Source organism: Elephantulus edwardii, unplaced genomic scaffold, assembly GCF_000299155.1.
Source record: "Elephantulus edwardii isolate Elephantulus edwardi_28Jun2011 unplaced genomic scaffold, EleEdw1.0 scaffold00269, whole genome shotgun sequence".
Taxonomy (NCBI): Eukaryota; Metazoa; Chordata; class Mammalia; order Macroscelidea; family Macroscelididae; genus Elephantulus; species Elephantulus edwardii.
In genome coordinates, this window is record NW_006400019.1 from 1,450,853 (window position 1) to 1,457,008 (window position 6,156).

The following is a 6,156-nucleotide window of genomic DNA, read 5'->3' on the forward strand; positions in this document are numbered from 1 at the left end:
AAAGGTGGAAGAGTGGGTGTCACCGTTAAAGTCACAGGAGACAGCCTGGTCTTCAGTGTATCCCATGATGCCCTTGAGGGGCCCTTCTAATGCCTGCTTTACTACTTTCTTGACGTCATCATATTTGGCAGATTTCTCCAGACAGCAGGTCAGTTCCACAACTGACACATTGGGGATGGGGACACAGAAAGCCATGCCAGTAACTTCCCATTCAGTTTAGGGATGACCTTGCCCATGGCCTTGGCAGCGCCAGTAGGTGCAGGGATGATGCTCTGGGCAGCTTCAACGGCCATCACATCACAGCTTTCCAAAAGGGTCATCCACAGTCTTCTTGGTGGCAGTGAGTCATGACTTTGGTCATGAGTCCCTCTACAATGACAAAGTTGTCATAAATGACCTTGGCCAGGGGAGCCAAGCAGTTGGTGGTGCAGGAGGCATTGCTGACAATCTTGAGAGAGTTGTCATACTTTCCATGGTTCACGCCCATCACAAACTTGGGGGCATCAGCAGAAAGAGCAGCGATGATTACCTGTTTGGCACCACCCTTCAAGTGAGCCCCAGCCTTCTCCAAGGTTGTGAAGACATCAGTGGACTCCACAACATACTCAGCACCAGCATCACCCCACTTGATGTTGGCCGGATCTCGCTCCTGGAAGATAGTGATGGCTTTCCCATTGATGACCAGCTTCCCATTCTCAGCCTTGACAGTGCCGTTGAACTTGCCATGGGAACATATAGACCATGTAGTTGAGATCAATGGAGGGGTCATTGATGGCAACAATATCCACTTTGTTAGAGTGAAAAGCAGCCCTGGTGACCAGGCGCCCAATGCAGCCAAATCCGTTTACTCCAACATTCACCATCGTGTCTCAGGGATGAGGCTGAGGCTGCACCAGAAGAGAGGGAAATCTGGATTGACAAGGAGCAGAGATCCCGCCATACCTTTTCAATCTATATGTAGGAACAGATTATCCAGGACACTGGGCTGTATGAGGAGGAATGTGGCATCAGGATTGGTGGAAGAAACGTCAACAACCTACGTTATGCAGATGACACAGCCCTGCTTGCTGAAGCTGAGGAGGACCTGAAGCGCCTGCTGCAGAAGATCAAGGACTGTAGCCTTCAATATGGATTGAAGCTCAAGATCAAGAAAACAAAGATTTTCACCACTGGGCCAATTGGCAGCATCATGATAGATGGTGGAGAGATTGAGGTTGTTAACAGCTTTTGTTTGCTCGGCTCCACAGTCAACATTCTTGGTACCAGGAGCCAGGAAATCAAGAGACAAATTGCATTGGGAAAGTCGGCTGTCAAGGACCTCTCCAGAGTACTGAAGAGCAATGATGTCAGTCTGGAGACTGAGGTGTGCTTGATCCAGGCCATGGTCTTTGCAGTTGCTTGCTATGTGTCAGAGAGCTGGACAATGACTAGGGATGATAGAGAACTGATGCCTTTGAGCTGTGGCTCTGGAGAAGAGTGTTGAATATGCCGTGGACTGGCAGGAGAACAAACAGATTCGTCCTAGAGAGGGTGAAGCCAGGCTACTCCTTGGAGGCAAGGATTCTGAGGCTTCATCTGACATACTTTGGTCATGTTGCAAGGAGGGACCAGTCCTCGGAGAAGGACATCATGCTTGGAAGGATGGAGGGTTGGAGAAAGAGAGGGAGACCATCGATGAGATGGATTGATAGTTACTGGGATGTGTCAGACACAGTAAAGTTGGCACAGGATAGAGCAGGTTTCAGTCACTATGTACAACAGCCCTCAAACCTTTTGTAAGTCACAAGTGACTCGACGACACAGAAGAACAACAGCAACAGTATAAATACAACTAATCCAACTTACATTCAGTTTGGTTTTTGTGTTATAAATTTCTATATGTTTTCCTTTTAACTTATATGTATCTTTTTATTTCTTTATTATAAATAATAGCATACTTTTTTTCATTAACTTTTTTAAATTCATTGTAATGAAAGTTTACAGAGACTTTGGATTTCCATTCATTCATTGTTGCACTTTTCTCCCTGCCAGTTCTGCTCTTCTCTTTGAAAAGTAAAAGAAAAAATTCTTTCATTGTTTTACAATCCCTCCCCCCAGGTCCACTTCACTATGCAGCCTTTGTTCTGGACTCCGGTCATGACAGTAATACCTAATCACATATCCCTTTTAAACAGTTTTCTCCCTCATCTGTTTCAATGCCGTATACATAATTTATCCCATCTTTCTCAGTCTCCCCCCCCTCCCAACCCGATGTCAGTCCCCATTTTACAACAGTGGCCCTATGCAGTATTTGTTCTTTTATGACAGAGATATTTCGTTCAGCATAATGTCCTCCAAGGCCACCCATCTTGAAATTGCATGAGTTCCTCGTTTTTCAATGCTGCATAGTATTCCATTGTGTGAATATACCACAGCTTCTCTATCCATTCATTTGTTGATGGGCCCTTGGGTTGTTTCCAGCTCCTTGCTATTGTGAACAAAGCCACAATAAACATGGGTGTGCATATATCTGCTTGGGTGGCAGTTATGGTTTCTTTGGGGTATTTTCCCAGTAGTGGAATTGCTGGATCAAATGGTATCTCTATTTGCAACTTTTTGAGAAAGCGCCATACAGCCTTCCAGAGTGTCTGCACCATTTTATACTCCCACCAACAGTGAATAAGGGTTCTAGTTTCTCCACAACCTCGCCAGCATTTGTTGTTTGCTGTTCTGTTAAATTTTGCGATTATTCCTGGGGTGAGATATCTCATAGTTGTTTTGATTTGCATCTCTCTTAGAGATAGGGACTTTGAACATTTCTTCATCTGTTTATTGGCCATCTGAATGTCTTCTTTGGTCAAATGTGTCCAGGATGAAGATTGGCTCTTCATTTCTCTTCGGCAGTTGGTGATGATGGGTCTTGCTGGAATCCCAAGTTTCTCCTCTTATTTTCTCCTGTATGATCAGTTTTTCCCTTCCTCCTGGATCTGCTCTCATCAGCTTGTTTGTCTGCATACAAGTGTGTCCTGACAACTTTCTTTAAAAAGAACCAAAACTCCCCAAACCAAGACCCTCCTTTGACCTTCCTCTAGCTGCTACCAAAACTTGGCAGAAAAAGCATCCATTTTCTTAACCTCTTCTCATGCCCTCTCAGCCCCTCTAACCTTCTCCCCACCACCAGTATTTCACAAAATTCCTCTGGCCGACAACATTAGTGTTCACTTTGCCAAGGGCAGTGGTCACTTTTGGGGCTCCATACTACTGAACCTCTTACCAGCATTCACCACTCTCTTGACAGAACCTCAGTGATTCTGCCCTCACTTTATGCTCTCCTGCATCACTGGCCTCTTTCTCAGTGACTGCTGATGGCTATTTCTCTTCTCCACAGCCAGCACAAGGGGGGCTTTCCCCAGGGCTCAGGCCTGGGTCCAGGACTATAAATAAATCTCATTTAGGTGTCAACAGGTCTTAAATTACATCTCCAGCAATGAGCACCGAGAGCTTTATGGCCCCAGCAGCCACCTGGCACATGGCCTTTGCTCTCTCCCAGTCCTGATTCCTTTCTCACCCCCCACCAAGCTTGCCATCTTGGCACATGGTACTGCTACCTCCATCCATGCTGCTCTCCAAGTCACACATTCAGAAATTAGGCTCTCTTTTTTTGTGACACTCACATAATGAGCTCTAACTTAAAAACAGAAAAGTATACAAGTCATCTGTGTGCAGCTCAGTGGATTTGTATGCATGCACATGTCCAAGGAGCAGCCAGCACTTAGATCAAGCAGAAACAAACTAGCCCCAAATTCAGCAGCCTCAAACCAAGACAGGGCTCAGCTCAGTAGGGTCAGCACTGGGGGACAGCTGGCGCGGAAAGGCTTCCTGGCGACTAGAGCCAGCTGAGGTCTCTCATGGGACTGGGAATCGGCTTCTCTACAGCACTGAGGTGAGGGTCTAAGAATGCGGGCCTCAAGGTGGAGACTGGCACATTTTACGACCTAACCCTAGAGTCTAACTCCATCACTCCCATTGCCATCACTCCCACAGCCAGCCCAGATTCAAGAAACGAGTGTACTGGCCACCAGCATCTCAGTCACCCTGTCAAAAATGCCGATCTCCTCCACCAGAGAGAGCCACACTCCTATCCTCTGAATCATTGGTCACTTTTACATGCTCCTGACCGTCACAGAGGTGGATCCATGCAGTGGTCGCAGATGCTGTGTGTGAACCTACAGGCAGAGCTCTGAGACAGCGCTATGTGTCCCAGACCACTGAGAAAAACCTTCGGTTTCCCAGTGTGTAGATGCTGTGTCTGTTAAGTGTGAATAGCATTGCCCAAAGTTTGAAATATTGTGAGAACTACCAAAATGTGACAGAAAGGGAGTACATGCACTTGGAGAAATGGCCCTGAGAGATTTGTTTAGTCAGAGTTGCCACAGACCACTGCAAGTGCAGAGGCGTGAAACAAATGAGACGAGATCTGCCCCATAGCTAATCTGTTCTGCCCTCAGTGGACATTTGGGTTATGTACAGTTTGAATCTGTAATAAAAAAGAATGTTTAGCCTAGTGGCAAGAAGCTGCACTGCAATCCCAGAGGTACACAGTTCGAATCTACCAGATGCTGTGCTGGAGAAGGTGGGGCAATCTCCTCCTGTACCAGTTAGATCTGATTTGATGATACACACCAAAATAAATAAACTAATTAATTTTAAAAAATTTTTTAAACAACTCTGAACATTTTTCCCTTTTTATACACGTCGTTACCAAATACTTTTTCCCAGTCTGTGGCTTCCCTTTTTACCCTGTTGGAGAAGTTTTTGAATGTGCATAGGGATTTGATTCTTAGAAGGTCCCATTCACCTGTTTTATCTTCTTCTGGTTGTAGAGAATTAATTTTTTTAATGAGAAAAGTGAACTTGGATCGGGGGACATAAGGAGAAAAATGAGCAACAAGGAATGAAAGGAAATCAAAGTTTTCTGTAAACTTATGTTAAAATAACAATAAAAAGTTCTTTTTTAAAAAAGGGAAAAAAGAATTGGTGTATTAGTTTGAGAAGGGGAACATACTTTATATTTGACCTCTACCTCATAAGAATCCGCTTGAGTCTTTTGGTTTTTTGGAGGGTTTTGGTGGGTTTTGGGGTTTTTTTTTAATTTAGCAAAACAAGTTAGAAAAGTTTATTAATGAACATCGGTATACAAGTCTCCGTTTGTTCCTCAGTTCTCATTTTCTCAGGGTCTATTCCTTGTGGTAGCATAGCTGGCCCATATGGAATTTCTATGTTCAGCTTTTTTGAGGAAGCGCCAAACTGCCTTCCAGAATGGTTGTACCATTTTACAATCCCACCAACAATGAGTAAGAGTTCCTTTCTCCCCAGCACAACTATTTAAGAATCCCTCGTATTCTTAAAAGCCTTGGTGAGCTTGGATATGAAAGTTGTAAATCTCCTCTTGTAAAATTTATCCTTCATGAGGCTCTTGTGGAGAATTCTATCCCCAATATTAAGCAGAGTGCTCTGGAGTACTTTGTTTATACGATCAGAGACAGAAGAGAAAGGAGAAAGCTGCTACAGTTTGCGCAGAAACATTACACGCCTTCAGAGAATTTTATCTGGGGACCACCGAAGAAAGAACAATCTGAGGGAAGCAAAGCCCCCAAAATGCCCACACCTCCTGGCTCTGGTCACAGCAATCAAACTTCTATGCACAAAAAATCCAAGGAGTCTAAAAATGCCTCCTCAGCTGTTCATTTAAATAGCAAAACAGCAGAAGAAAAGAAAGTGGCCCCTAAATAGACGGGTAAAGAGGCAAAGAAGCCCAGGGCAGAGCCCAGTGAGGGAGCTGCCAAGTCCGGAAATGGCGAGAAGGACAGTGATGGTGAAAATTCGAATTCAATTTTTCAAAAATTTTTAAAAAAGAGTTCCTTTCTCACCACGTCCTCTCCAACATTTATGACTTGCTGCCCTGTTAAACTTTGCAACGGTTACTGGAGTGAAATGGTACCTCATGTGTCTGTTTGCCACTCAAGTATCTTCCTCTGTGAAAATTCCATGTCTTTTGCCCATTTTGTAATTGGATTATCATTCTTTTTCTTGTGGAGGCCCAGGAGTATTCTGTAAACTTTCATTATGAGACTCTTGTCTGACATGGTATTACCAAATGTTTTTTCACAGTCGGTA

At 44.4% G+C, this 6,156-nt stretch overlaps 1 pseudogene; it reads left to right on the top strand.

Annotated features, from left to right (window-relative positions):
• Positions 1-472: 472 nt before the first annotated feature.
• LOC102844726 lies at positions 473-5,865 on the top strand (annotated as a pseudogene).
• The last annotated feature ends 291 nt before the right edge of the window (positions 5,866-6,156 follow it).